Source organism: Tamandua tetradactyla, chromosome 3 (genome assembly GCF_023851605.1).
Source record: "Tamandua tetradactyla isolate mTamTet1 chromosome 3, mTamTet1.pri, whole genome shotgun sequence".
Classification (NCBI taxonomy): Eukaryota; Metazoa; Chordata; class Mammalia; order Pilosa; family Myrmecophagidae; genus Tamandua; species Tamandua tetradactyla.
Genome location: NC_135329.1, coordinates 135,035,594 through 135,050,439, shown reverse-complemented (window position 1 = coordinate 135,050,439; position 14,846 = coordinate 135,035,594). Strand labels below are relative to the sequence as shown.

Sequence of the window (14,846 nt, the reverse complement as noted above, 5' to 3'; positions counted from 1 at the left end):
TCTCTTTATTCAATGTCCATATAAGATGTTATTTTCTTCAGGAAGATAAAAGGAATATGTACTCCTGTTTCATCCTTTTTTTCCCCATAATTATTATACATAGAAATATCTTACAGTTTATGATACTACTTACCTCCTCACTAAGAATAAATTTTTAATTTGATTCTTTCTTATGGTCTGGAAGATTCCTTGGTTTTTTTGTTATTGTTTTTGTTTTTTTGGCGTGGGCAGCCTCCAGGAATCGAACCCAGGTCTCTAGCATGGCAGGGGAGAATTCTGCCACTGAGCCGTTGATGCCCGCCTGGGGCCTTGGTTTTTGCGTGAATGATCAGCTATTCTGTCTGTCAAATGCATGAAAATTTCTTTTCTGCTATTGTTTAAAAGGAGACTCATCTACATTGAAGATGGGAGGACTTATGATACTTTGCTGTTAAAACAGACAAGTACATGGCTCAAAAAAAAAAAAAAAACCTTGAATTAAACAGTATTTCTCACCCTATCCAAAGAACACAGTACTTCAAGGGCTCACAGTTAGTAAGAAACCTGACTTGTTGACAGCTGGAAATATTCGCGAATGCCATTCGTATATTCCTTCTACTGCTGTGATAGAGTTCTTATTTTTTATTTTTTTTAACACTTAAATTTCAGCAAGTTTCATTCAGTGTAAATAGGTTACCTCAGCATCAGTCAATGACAGCAATATCTTAAAATGTTAGAACAAAGGGACAAAAGTTAGAAAGTTTTACACATTCTACGTCAAAAGCTCATTTATTTATTGCTAATAACTCATAACCAATATCTTATGAATATTGGAAGGATCAGTAAAATATCTCAAAATGACTTTTATCCCTGTGCTAAATGATTTACTAATAACCTAGGACCTCCCATTTAACACATCCTTTGGACTCCATAATGTGAGCTTATCTCATAGATGAGACCAGTGTAAAATAAAGTCATGAGTCCTATTGGGAGGGTGGAATGATGGACATGTCTCAGGCTGAACTCTCATTTTAACAAACATGCTATAGTGAGATGCCACTGTATCCAGTACAATTACCTGCACAATTTTTGGCATTATCACCAAAAAACAGCAAGAGCACTTTAGGGTTTGAATTCATGTGAAAGGGCAGTTGGAAAAATATTTTAGCTCCATTTTGTATGTAAGAGAAATAGGAATCAGACTCACACTAATAGATGCAGTTTGAAGAGAGGAGCTGGAAGCAGAATCAAGGACTACTGTGAACCAGAGCCGCTCCACAGCACTCAGAGGCTGCTCCTTTCCATGCCACAGCACTAGATATGTAAATAGAGGGAAAAGTACGGACAGGACAGAGATCTGAGAATGGGATAGGAAAGGAGACAAGATATTGACGTAGTTCAAGGCCATTAAGCTTTTACGGAAGTCTTAAAAGGACAGCCTCCTCACAAACTGTCTCTGCCAAACCTTTCTTTATTCATCTCATCATATTTGCTGTTCTCCACCTGTCAACTTCATGCACGCTCTAATGGTTTATCAATGAATTCAGCACATTTAGTTATTATCGTAAAGATTTATGAATGTTTTCAAATGTATTTAAAAATTTTCCTGATTGTGATTTTAGGCAATGGTATCAAATAGTGTAATATTCAACATAGAAAGTCTATGCATACATATTCTTTTGTGTCATGGCAAGCTAGAAGAATAAATATGCACAGGCCGGTAGAGTCTGTATTATAAATAAATCGGTACACCAAGGGATAAAGTTGATTATCAGAAACACGAATAAAAATAATATATCTGATTTTCTAAATCAGAATAATAAATCTTTTTGGATACCACATTTTTTTTCAGAGCTTGTCAAGAGAGCTCAGTGGACTTTCCAGGTTTGGTGGATTTTAATTATACCCCACAATGCGGGAAAGTATCAGAAGAGTCCAACAACACTACATGGCATTTCCACTGCACGTTTCTAACCAACATTATGAAATACTTATGTGTACTGAATCTTGCTAAGAAAGAGAAACTCCACATAATAACCTCATTCTTGCCAATTCCCTGGTTTTCTCTTTCTTGCTAGGGTTGACTGCAGAGTGATCACCTCGTAATATCTTTGACTGGGCATGTTTTATAGGGGAGAAATGTCAAAGAGTTCTTCCAGAAAATTGTCAAAATAATGTTGGGTGCTGTCTCCTATCCCACAATTTCCCATTTCCATCAGCACACTTGCCAAGTGACAACACAGCGAGTGTAGATAGAATTACTGTTTTGCTTCAGAGAATCACAAACTAGTATATATTAAATTTGTTGCTTCCCATCTTATTGCTGAGGCTACTTCCAAACAGTAAGATGTGCTCATACTAAGAAAAAATGGGAGAGATTGCATCCTGGAATATTTTATTAAAATACAATTTCTTTAATTTTATAAGAAGATACAAAAATATATAGCAAGATAAAAAAACATGTAAATACATATATCTTGTAATTTGGTTTTAACCTTAAAATATTTTGGTGACTAGCAGGTGCTTTGTTACTGGCAACCAATGTTTAGAGCAGGACTTGTTGTCTGCTCTTGTAAAATAATTATTTTTTTATTTGGGGAGATATACCACATTTCCTGGCCTCTCTTGGAACAAGGCAAATTCACATGATTAAGTTCTGTGATTTACTTTGGTGATTACATAAATAAAAAGATGTAAACAGAGGTTTTAAGCCTTTTCTTCCCCCATTCCCATTCTTACTCCAATTTTCTCCAGAAAAGCAAGTGTGATGGCTGCATTCCAGCAGCCACTTTGGGGTTTCATGATAGGACCTTCCAGATGGAAGTTACATGATAAAGATGGATCAGGAAAATTGAGGCAGTCTGTGTTCCCAAAGACATCCCAGTGTCACTCTTCTAGCCCTGGACTCTCTTCTAGATTTCTAATTAGGTGGTAGAGGAATACATTGTTATCTTTTTTTAAAAGTAACTGTTGGTAGCAGCCAAGTGAAATGCCTATCTGAATTTGTGTCTATCAATATCACCTCTTTCTTATATTCTGTGAATTTTCTTTGTCATCACCCTCCACCCCAAATCACATGGATACTTATGAAATTGTTCTTCCGCAGTTTCAGAGTGCATAGCTCATGATTTGTCTGAGTCAATAACAGTGTTTTCACTTCCTTTATAAAAGGAAGTGAAATCAGACACTTGTGATTTTGTCCTGGTTATGTGGTACAATTCTGATCAATGACAGAGAAGAGCCAATCTTTTGGAAAGTTTACCTCATCCTTAAAAAGGTTCAAAAGAAATAGTTTCCTTTATTTTTGGTCTTTGAATGTTCTCATACCCAAGTGACACAAACGAATGTGGTTGCCATCTTGGAAGCATGAAGAAGATCAGCCTATATGGACAAGGCAACATATTAAAGATGGTGGTGCTAAAAGATAGATATCGCCAAGATTGCTAGTGTTGAACTAACTAAAGAGTTAACCCTAGGGCTGCCCTACCTTTGGAAATTTTGTTAGGTAAAATAATGAATGTCCTTAATGATTAGACCACTTTGAGTTGTGTTTTCTTTAAGTTGAAACACAAGAAAATACAGGGATATTAACTCATTCATGTTTGAATAAATTGAATAAATGGGAAGACAGGTAGAGTTGAGAGATCCTAAATGAAGTCTTATGAGGAACTAGGGAAGACTTTGGGGGTCTTGTTAAAATAAGTACTTAGAGAATTTGAAAGATAGCCAATTATGACAATCCCCAGCTGCACAACCTGGTTTAAAAGTAGTCTTATTATGAGTTTCCGATTCTGCAGTGAATTAAGGATGTTAATAGATTGTAAACAGCTTTTCTCCAACAAGGTAATATTTTACCCCTCTTTCACTGCTAAAATAATATAATGTCTTTCACTAGCCTCAAAACCATATCCTGGAGCTAATAAATAGTTAACACTGTTGCTATTAAGAAAACTAGAAATTCAAGACTTTAAATTATATTCCTCAGGATGTTCCAGGTAGTAGGCTAAATCAGAGTTAAAATATATCTCAATATTAAAATAGAGTCTAGATCTTTGATTCTATCTCATACTTAAATATTATTTCATTGACACAAGCAGCTTTTTAAAAGAGAAAAACAAATATATCTACTATTCCAAATAAGCTGTGATTTCTTAGAATTACAATCAAATTAGAAATTAATAATATACATATGTATGTGTGTACGTGCATTTGACATATGTCTCCTTATATCTGAAAACATATATAAATGTATCTTAAAAACATAAGTGTATCTTAAATTACATTTATTTAAAAAGAAATCTGGGGTTTCAAGTGTAGTTCAGTGGTAGAATTCTCACCACTATGTGGGAGACCCAGGTTCAATTCCCAGTCCATGCACTTCCCAAACAAACAAACAAAAATTCAACAAATGGTGCTGCAATAAGGGGATTCTCTCGTGGAAAAAGAATGAAATGTGACCCAGCCATACAGCACACACACACATACACACACCCAAAGTTTATTATTAGAGGTTTTCTATATGTATATTGGAAATTATCTTTCTTTAAAAATAACCCCCTAGAACTGTTATTATCGCTCTTCACTCCAAATTAGTGAATTTACTTATATGACATATAGATGGTATAGCTAAATTTTAGGTTAAAAATAACGAACTCAAAGATGAGAGAGGTTCAGTGATCTCGACTGGACATCTCCAAAGCTAATTTTACAATCAATTTGATTGCGTTTCTATTTGTGTATGATGGATAGTTACCGGTCTTCCTTTCCTGTAGGCATACCCTCTGGTGCCATTGTTCTGCCTTCTCTTTCCCTACCTGCCCTTCCTCCTAGAATTGTGTTGCTACCTACTTCAGATCTAATGACAGTGAAATTGAAGACAAAGTGCTCCTTACTCTCATCAGGCTCTTCAGTAGTCTATGAATAACATACCCATCCCTCCATCATTTGTTAATATGCATTGTGATTGAATGTTCCAATTCACCAGGTCAGTGTTCCAAATGCTGATTGGAAATATCATCTAATGTGCATTGTATGTAGTAGAGTCACACTTCAATTTCAGTACAGGTTTTACATTTTACTTTCTGCTCCTAATCTAAATAAACATAGCTTAAATTTATTTGAGGCATGCTCTCTCCAAAGGATTTAAAAATTAAAATGTGTCGATGACAGAATGGGAATATTTATTCACTTAAGATGCTTAAAAATATAAGGCATAATCATCTTTCTTTTCTGTACAGTACAGTTTTTTGAATAACAGAGATCATTTTGAACTATATTTAACAAGTAGCTTGTTTCAGCTTCAATATTAGCTTGATTTACCATCTGCAGAATTACCAATAACATGATGCATTTATTACCCGTAAAAGCTATTAGCAGGTCATTTTGTTCAGTTCATCATATGTGTCTTGAGACACAATCTGGCGTCTAACAGATTTTCATACATTGATGTCGTAGAGAATCAGACTGTTCTTTAATTGATTGTTTCTTGCTAGACTCCTTTTGATTAAAACAGGTTATGCTATTTGCTTTTAGTTCCACATGTCTTCACTTCAAAGTCTGGCCAGGGGGAGCAGAAATTATTCTCATTTCTCTGCATTCTTTTAATTCAAAGTGAATGTATGTATTTTTAAATCTGCCAGAATGGATGGTTTGAAAAATACTTGAGTATTTCCAATCTGTGTCTTCCTCAACAAGGACACAATCTTCACCATGGCTTCATAAAACCGATTTAATATTTCTTGCCAAGTCACCGAATTTTGAACCTCAAAACCTCAAGTGAGTGCAGCTCTCAGGGGCCAAAGGGAAGACAACAAGCTCCCTCAAAGTTCTGTCCCCTCACTATTTGCATAGATCCAGACAAGTTCCGGTGATAGTGCTATATCCTTCTCTAGAGGGAAAAGAAAAATGGCTTTTAGCTAAACATATTATTCATTAAGCAAAGAGGTCTTGCAGCTCATGAGATAGATAGATAGATGGATAGATAGATGGATGGATGGATGGATGGATGGATGGATGGATGGATGGATGGATGGATGGATGGATGGATGGATGGATGGATGGATAGATAGATAGATAGATAGATAGATAGATAGATAGATAGATAGATAGATAGATAGATAGATAGATAGATAGATAGATGATAGATAGATAGATAGATAGATTCCAAACAGCATGTGAACTCATAGGGTTAGAGTCACTGGTCTGTCTCAGGACTTCTACCCACATTCCCCACACAGTTAACACCATAAAAATGAATAAGGTTGCAATCAGCAGCAGCTTGCAGGCTCAAAACAAGAGCCTAATTCAGCCTTCAAAAGGTTTTTGTTTGCCTAATGTCAGAAACAAATGTAAAACTTTCTATCATGTGACATCTATGACACTAGGAAAGAACATTCACTCTTCCCTTAGGCTTCTGTCTGCCACAGACAAAGCTGTCAATAGCTCCTTTGTATTCCACCTCAGCTTCCTGTCTTCATTGATGACTCAGCCCATTCATCCCCAAATGTCCTCTGTTCCTTCCAGGTGAAGCTCCAGAACTCCCAGTAGCAAACACACACGTCCCACGATGCACTAGTGCGTATAAAAATGTCCTGGTCAACAGCATGCTCAGCACATCAAGATTTTTTATCAGGAAACAAATAATTTTAATTTCTATTTGAAAACTTTCTAATGCTTTTTCTGGTGTTTCTGCAACATTTTGTGAAATACATGCTATTTTAAATAATTTGGGACAACCAGAAATAGGGAGGTATATCGCAACTTATTTTGTCATTTTAGCATCAATTAGCTCCTAAAAATTTACATTAGATTTATGCAAAGTGCACATGCCAGGGGATTCAAAAAGATTTTTAAGTGGTTTCAACTTTAAAGCCACTATTCAGAGCCAGTGGTGCACTGAAGAAAAGTATGTAAGTTATGGCTTTTGGAATTACTTTTACCCTAAAATTTATTTAAAATTGAGTTCTGCCAATCATTTAACATATTGCACTACATATAATAGATAATCTCTTGGTGGATGTTTAGTGTAAATGGCAAAGCTTAAATGATTTAAACATAGCTTTGAAACATTATGTAGACCCATGAGGCAGTTAATTAAATAACATTTAAATTTAGCAACTCTGATCATTTATTTAGAGTCTCCTTACCTATTTATAGTATTTTTGATATTCAGTAAGGTGAACTTTTACAGCCTGGAGTTCATTAGCAACAATAGAATCTGCAAAGACATAACATTATATACAAATATATATATATACATAAAATGTATTTGGGACCAGTTACAGAGATACAGTCCTTCTCTTCTGCTATGTCCCAAACTGCATGACCTTGAAATTTAAAAAAAGCAACAACAACAAAGCTATTTTATTTGATTGGATATTTTAAAAAATTGACACTAACTAATACGATTTTTAGTCAGCTCCTGAAGAGTCAGGATAACTCCTACCCAGTAAATGTACATTTATCAAAGGTAATGGAGATGCTTAAAAATGTACCACTATCGTGACTTAGAATGTGAAAAAACTCATAATTTTCAACGATTCCATTGTGAGGAGAGTTATATGTAGGCATGTTTGCTTCTACCCAGAATATGAAGATAGTTTGTATTTAGTACAAATGTGGGCAGCTAACTGAATGGTTAAGAGAGAAATATATATATATATATATATATATATATATGTTTTTTTAATAGTAAATTTCTTTAGATGAAAATATGAACTTTTGCCAGAATCCCTTTGAGAGAAAGGGGGTAAAATTGAAGGCAACATTCTTTGAAGTACTTTTCAATGTTATCTGAACTAATCTGGACTTCAGCGTTCTAAAATCTGTAGATTTCATTCAACCAGCTCTGTACCAGTTACTCATGGTAATAAAAATGATTGGCTAAATATATTAAAATAGCAGTTGTATCCTGAGTTGTTTCCTCTGACATATGAAGTAATAGGTTTTTAAATTATTGTTGATAAAACACTGCGCAGCATTTCTATGCAGGTCCATGCAGATATATGAAAGGTAATGCATTGTAATTTTATTTCATTCTATGGTTTCCTTAATAGTGAAAAGAGAGATTAAATATGTTACCTTAAATAAGTTATCTTGTATAGACTTCTATTTCCAGTTTTTGTGGGATGCTCTATTATAAATGGGATCTAAGGATTTTACCACTATGTGTTAAAGTAGATATTATTCCCATTTATATATGAAGAAACTGAGGATTTAGGATGTATTTATTTCTATGTTTTATCTTTTTTTCTATAAAAAAAGAAAAAAGATAAAACCTTCCTCTTCTTACCACAATTATACTAGCTTTGTTCTCATAGTGGAAATTAAAGTCTATTACCCTTCATGATCCAGTTGCTTGGGTAGAAGATGGGTCAAACTTATCATGATTTCATATTTTGTTCTTTGGAAATGATGTTCTTTTAGGAGAAAACTGGTGGAGACATGCCTCTTCATCTTTTTTCTTTTAACAACTACTTGCATTACTTTTCTTTTGACTCTTTATTCTGTGCTGTGAAAGTGTGCTTTGTGAGTACAAAACTCTCCATGTACACCATTGTGGCCACATGTCAGCACAACTCCGAGGTCTCGCTGGCCCTAAAATGGTGACATGGAAAGAATCTGAGCAGGGGACAAGAAGACGAGGGTACTTGTGTCTACCAGTAAGTTTCTGAGTAAATTTAAGTGGGGGAATCCATTAATTAATAGCCAAATTATTTATTGAGTGCATAGATAGATGCCACATTCTCTTCTACTAATTTTGATTTCTTATTTAATTCTTACTACAATCCACTGAGACATATTATTTTATCTCCATCTTACAGATGATGAGATGAGGCCCAGAGAAGTTAAAGGGATAAGAGCTGAGGTTTGAGTTGGGCTCCAGAAGCTTGCTTTTGATCATTATGCTCCTTCTAAAGTCCCACATCATCTTATTGGAGTTAGTTGCAGTTCCCTCCTAGCTCTTACTTTCCCCTCTGGAAACTTTCACCTGTTCTTTTAATCATAGTAACTCTCTTTTATTCACTTCAATCCTGCCTCTAGATAAGTGACTCACACTTCATCTAAACATGAGATAATCCTCTCTCTTTGTTCTCTGTCTTCCTTGAGATATATATTTCTCTAGCTCCCTCCTCATCTCTCTGTCTCGCCTTCCCACTTCCTCATTTTTCTCTTTTATTTTCTCTAGATAAAAAGTAAATAAATTAAAAATGCAAATTTTCTTTTCCACCTAATTTCTGCAATTTTTATTTTCTTCTTCTCTCTAGAATCTTTAGGTTTCTTTTACACACACAGATACACATAATCTTTAATTCCAAATCAGTTCAGCACATATCTATATTGTCAGCAATGTTGTAGCTGATTTTAAAGTATAATTATTTTATATAGCATACTATCTGCTTGACAAAAAGGTCTTAACAACATATCTAATATTTCAACAGGGATCAAAGGTAAACTCAGGAATTGTTACTTTCACTTTTCTTTCCCTGACCTCTATATCACCTCACACTATGCAGGGGCAAGAATATCTATGTTCTTGATTTTCTTTAAGCTTCAAATTACTTGCATTTAATTTAGCAATCTGTTCGTCATTGAAGACTAGTTGAGTTTACAAAAGCAATTACACCAGTTTTCTGTGACTTTGAAAGATATATGCACCATTGTATTAATTAAGTAGACGAGGAGAATGTGGATTGCTAGTGATTTTCCAGTGGAAAAAACAATTGTCGTCATCTGTGCAGCATTAATTGCTAGATAGGGAAGGAGATTAATATTTTTAACATTTTAAGTGGTTTTGCATAAATGTGAGCAATAAGCAAGCCCTTTTATGTCTTATTGGTTTGCATTTTTAATAATATTGGAATGTTAGCCTTCCCATAAAGGGAAGATTGCAGCAAAACTGAAATAGTGTTTCAACCTTGCTAGTTATGTGGAAACTGACCCTGTGTATCCCCTTTGGGGAACACTCAAAGACAGTGGTTCTGTTGAAAACATAAAAAGAGAAGGAGGTAATTTATTTTTAATTTTTCTTACATTTGTGAATTTAGCGCCATGAGAGGCTAACATCACTGGCTAAGCTCTCCAAGGAATCAATGCCATAAACACTTCCAACATCTTTTCTTTTATTATGTTAGGTTCAGCTTTCTTTTAAGAACACTAATCATCAAGCTGGTAAAACTACACCAAAATATAAATTAATATATTCACCCATACAGAGTTAAAACTCCACTATTACTTAAACTGGGAAAGGAATCTGAAAATGTAGTGATCTTGAATCATTCATTCAACAATGATTATCTAGTTCCTGGGGTTGGAACTGGGAAAACATTAGTGAGCATAACCAAAAGGGCTCCTTTGCTCCTTTGCTCCATGGAGATATGCGTGGTTGCAGCAGGGCAGTCCATAAACAAAGACGTGCAATATTTTCAAATCATGCTATGAAGGAAATGAAAGAGGGTAGTACTATAGACAGCATCTTAAACAGTGAGATCTGGAAAAGCTTCTCTGAGAAGGTGGCGTTTTTGCTGAGGATTGGATAATGATGAGGTGCACAATATTGAAAGATATGGGGCAATGGTTTTCCATGCAGTGGGACTAGCAGATGCCATGGCCTGCAGCAGGATAAGGCCTGGACTGTGTGAAGTACAGAAAGACCAGCACAGCTGGAGCAGACCAGGGAGGAGGGTGAGATGGGACTGGAAAGCCTGAAGTCAGTGCATAGAGAGCCGTGGCCTGGAGGGAACACTGGATCTTATTCTAAGTACAAAGGGAAGCCAATGGAGAGTGTGAACTGGGGAGGATGTAATCCAATACTCATCCATAAAATGAAATCTGGCTGCAAGAGAACGGGCAGGGGAAAGGGGTGGCAGGAAAAAAGTGGGCCCAGGATTTGGTAATTTCTTATTCATCATTTCAAGCCCAGTTCAAATAGAAGCAAAGATATTTGTCCTTTCTCTTTGCTCCTAGAGTATTTTATTTTAAATAGCATTTTAAATATTCACACATGGTAGTGTGAATTCAGGTTTGTCTTTCCTGCTAGGGACTGAGCTGGGTAAAGACCAGACAGTAGCTTGACGCCCCGCATTCCTAGAACAGTTCCCAGAGCATAGCTGATGCTCAGGCAACCCTTGCTGAACTGAAGTGAACCAAATTAAGACAATGACACATTCAGTCTGAATTTATTAAATACAGCAGGCCCTTAATACTAAGGCAACATGTGACTGACTAACTGATGGCTTAAAATAAAGAGAAAACTGTCCAAATGTGGAGGAAAATCTCTCAAAGGCATTGAAAGCAATCTTGTTGTTATCATTAAATGCCAGGTGAAATCTTAGCCAGATTGGGAAAAATTCAGGATTCTCTAATTTGTTTTCCTATAACATATTAGTTCAAAATAAACTATTTTAGTCTATATAAATATGCTTATTGAAACATATGTCAATAAATATTAACGCTCACCCATTACTGGCCTTCATGAAGAAAAAGTTGTATTTTTTTCCATCACAAGAGGAAATTTTGTTCATCAAATCTAGAGAAGCCACAAAGTGCAAACCTTAGTTTCAGTAGCATGGTGTTTTAGGAGTCTTCCTCAACAAACTGATGATATTCCCTTCCACTTTCCAGAGCTGAATTTATTAATTCTTTTATAAGCCATGAGATGGGAAATTCAGAAGTCCAAGGGTCAGAAATCATTTAAGAGTTTTTTCAACAAATACCCTTCTATTTTTACTTTTTCTGAATATGATATTAAATAAGACTCAGATATTGCTGTTTCAGTTTCTCACTGATGGAGGTTCTTTCGTTTCAAAAGACCAGACCTGAAATCCCCCTTCTTGGGAGAAATATACATAATCAAAGGTTTAGCCATGGCCAAATTTCATGGCATGAACTTATGTCTGCTTCTAAGAGCTGAGGGGGTCCTAACCCTTCTAAAACCTAGTTAGATTGATAGCGGAGATACCTAGTTATAACTTTTTTGTCCTTATTTGGGACACTGAGATGCAGATTTCGTCTACTTTCTAAAACAAATGCTACTAAGTTTTATTGCATGATAATTTCATTAAATGAAATTTAAAATATAAGATTAAAAACATTTCTTGCTCATATTCCTTTCTTAGTGTAATTTGAATTGAATCAGTGAGATTCTCAAAGGACTGTACTGTAGAAACTCTGTGGTAATTTATCCACCCCATCACTTCCTAATGAAGAAAAACTGTCACATGAAAATTGGCTTAGAGGTCCAACTTAGCATTCACTGCAGGATTTCTCCAATCAAGATCTTTTGGCATATGCAAGAGGAAATAGAGTATAAAAAACATGACATCTGTTATCATGGAGGGGAGCTTGGCCTATATACATCATTTTCTAACGTGCTTGCTTTTTAGGTACCTTTTAAAAATCCCGCATCTGTTTTTTCTGGAGAACCTGACTGCCACAGGTGATTGGCGACTATTGAGCGAGAGCAGCTAACTGGTTCCCGGATCCAGGAGCAACTGCCAATCATATCATAGATGGATTTGTGGTATCAAGGAATATTACCATAGAGGTATTTGTCCATAAGATTGTTTGGAAGACTAATTGCAATGATATATATAAAGCACGAGGACTTGTCTGACATAGAAAAATATTACTAACACGAATTATCTCTCCTTCTTTATGTCTTCCCTCTTTTCTTCCTCTTCCTCCCCCATTCTTCCTTCTTTTTATTCTTCTTCTTCCCTTTTATCCTCTTCCTCCTCTCATTTTCTTCCTCCTCCTCCTCCTCCTCCTCCTCTTCTGCTGATTCCCTTTATTCTATCACAATAACAACAAATATCTAACACTGTTGACTAGTCCATCCTTCTAGAAATGCCTTACCACTTTGTTTTCCATTACACCGCTCTCTCATAAATGTCTTTTTACATCTCTGATATTTCTTTCTCTTTCTGTTTAGAGGACTTTCTCCTTGATTCTCTGATAATATTTCTCAGGAGTCCATTCATGGTCTACTGCTAATCTCACTCCATACACTTTCCCTGGGTGGGCTCTCAAAGCTTCTGGTTTCAACTACCACCTATGTGCTGAGATTCCCAGTTGGTATCCCCAGCCAAGACCTATCCTTTCAACAAATTTGAAAGTGAACTAATTATATCTTATTGGAACCTTAATTCCCTTAGACACCCTTTGCCTCTCTTTCTTCCAATTAATCACCAAGTCCTGTTTCTTTTATCTCTATCTGTGCCTTGCTTTCCATCGCAATGGCTGCCCATAAACAGGTCCTTATCTTCTCTTTACTGGCAATCAGAGCAATCCAGCTAAAATGCAGACTCAGACATGGTACCCTTCTGCTTGACTCCTTCAATGACTTACATAGCATTAGATCTCTTCCACCTGATCTACAGGTCCTCCTTCAACATGGCTCATGCCCATATCTCTAGTCTTCTTTCCAAGCATTTTGCCTGACATTTTGTAACTTATACACCAAGCATATGCTCCTCCTGCCCCCTCTACCCAAAAGGTTTCCCTTCTCCAAAGGACCTCGGTCTGATTAACTCCTACTAAATCTCAGGCCAGCTCAGAAATTATCTCCTTCAAAAAGATTTTCTGATACCCCAAGACTGGTGAATGTGTTCTTCCTTTGCATTAATAATCATTTACTCCATTGCTTATGCATCTGTATCCCCCACTAAAGTATGAGCAGCTTGATGAGGGGATGAACTCATCTTCATTCTCACTGAGTCCCCAGTCCCTGGCACACAGTATGGTGTATACAAAACGTTCGGTAAATGTGTTTGGCTGCATCAATAAATTAAATGCAAAACAATTTTTAAAGTGATTAGTATATCTTTTCTGGTTCAAAAGAATACTTAGACTTGGGGAAAGACAGTTTTAAGCTTTCAGAAGATTATTGGCTATATTGTTCATCAGTATTCTCAGAAACTTAAAAGGCAGATTAGCCAAAAATAAAAGCCAAAATCATAATTCAAATTATGCATGTTGACATGCGCCGAGAGTTGTCTGGAGCTTGGTGGTGCCGGGCTGAGGGCCCTCAGTCAGAGTAATCATGTCGCACAAACAAACTTACCATTCAAACGAATAAGATGAGGAGGAATTTGAGTACCAGTACATGGCGCTGCCCAAGGACACAGACAAACTGGTCCCTAAAAGCCATTTGACATGTAAATTGGAATGGAGGAATCTTCGTGTTCAGCAAAGTCATCAATGGGTCCATTATATGATCCATGAACCAGAACCTGACAACCTACTATTCCAGAGGCCACTACCCAAGAAGACAAAGAAATGAAGCTAGGGCATGATTTTTCCACCTCAAGCTGTACACAGCTGTTCTTACTCCTAACATCTTTCTGATAATGTTGCCTTCTTGTTTCTCACTTTGATATTTAAAAGATGTTCAATAGACTGTTTGAATGTGCTGGTGACTGCTTTGCCTCTTGAGCAGAGCCAACACAACAACCGCCCTGCAAGATGAGTGCTCTGAGCCTCAGCTAAGTGTGACCCCAGAGGCCATGATGGGCTCGGCATCCAGCCAAACACACCTGGCAGATGGAGGAAGTATCTGAGAATAAAACCCATGGCTCTGTTATAGGGATTGTGTAAACTTGGTGTTGTTTCATCCTGTTGAATGTTATATATATGGTGACTTGTGACTTTATGTTTCAATGTATTGGAAACTTTCCATTTTATTCAATAAATCCGGCCCATATTAAAACCCTTGATTAAAGAGGAAATTTTTATAATCCAAAAAAAAATTGTGTTTGTTTAATAATCACCTGTTCGTACAAATAAATTAGACAAATTATATATTGCAAAGATTTCTAAATAATGACCTATAATAATTATAAGATTATTTTATGCATGCTAAAATGTTA

At 36.1% G+C, this 14,846-nt stretch overlaps 1 pseudogene; it reads left to right on the top strand.

Annotated features, from left to right (window-relative positions):
• The first annotated feature begins 14,020 nt into the window (after positions 1-14,020).
• LOC143676358 (cyclin-dependent kinases regulatory subunit 1 pseudogene) lies at positions 14,021-14,260 on the top strand (annotated as a pseudogene).
• Positions 14,261-14,846: the final 586 nt, after the last annotated feature.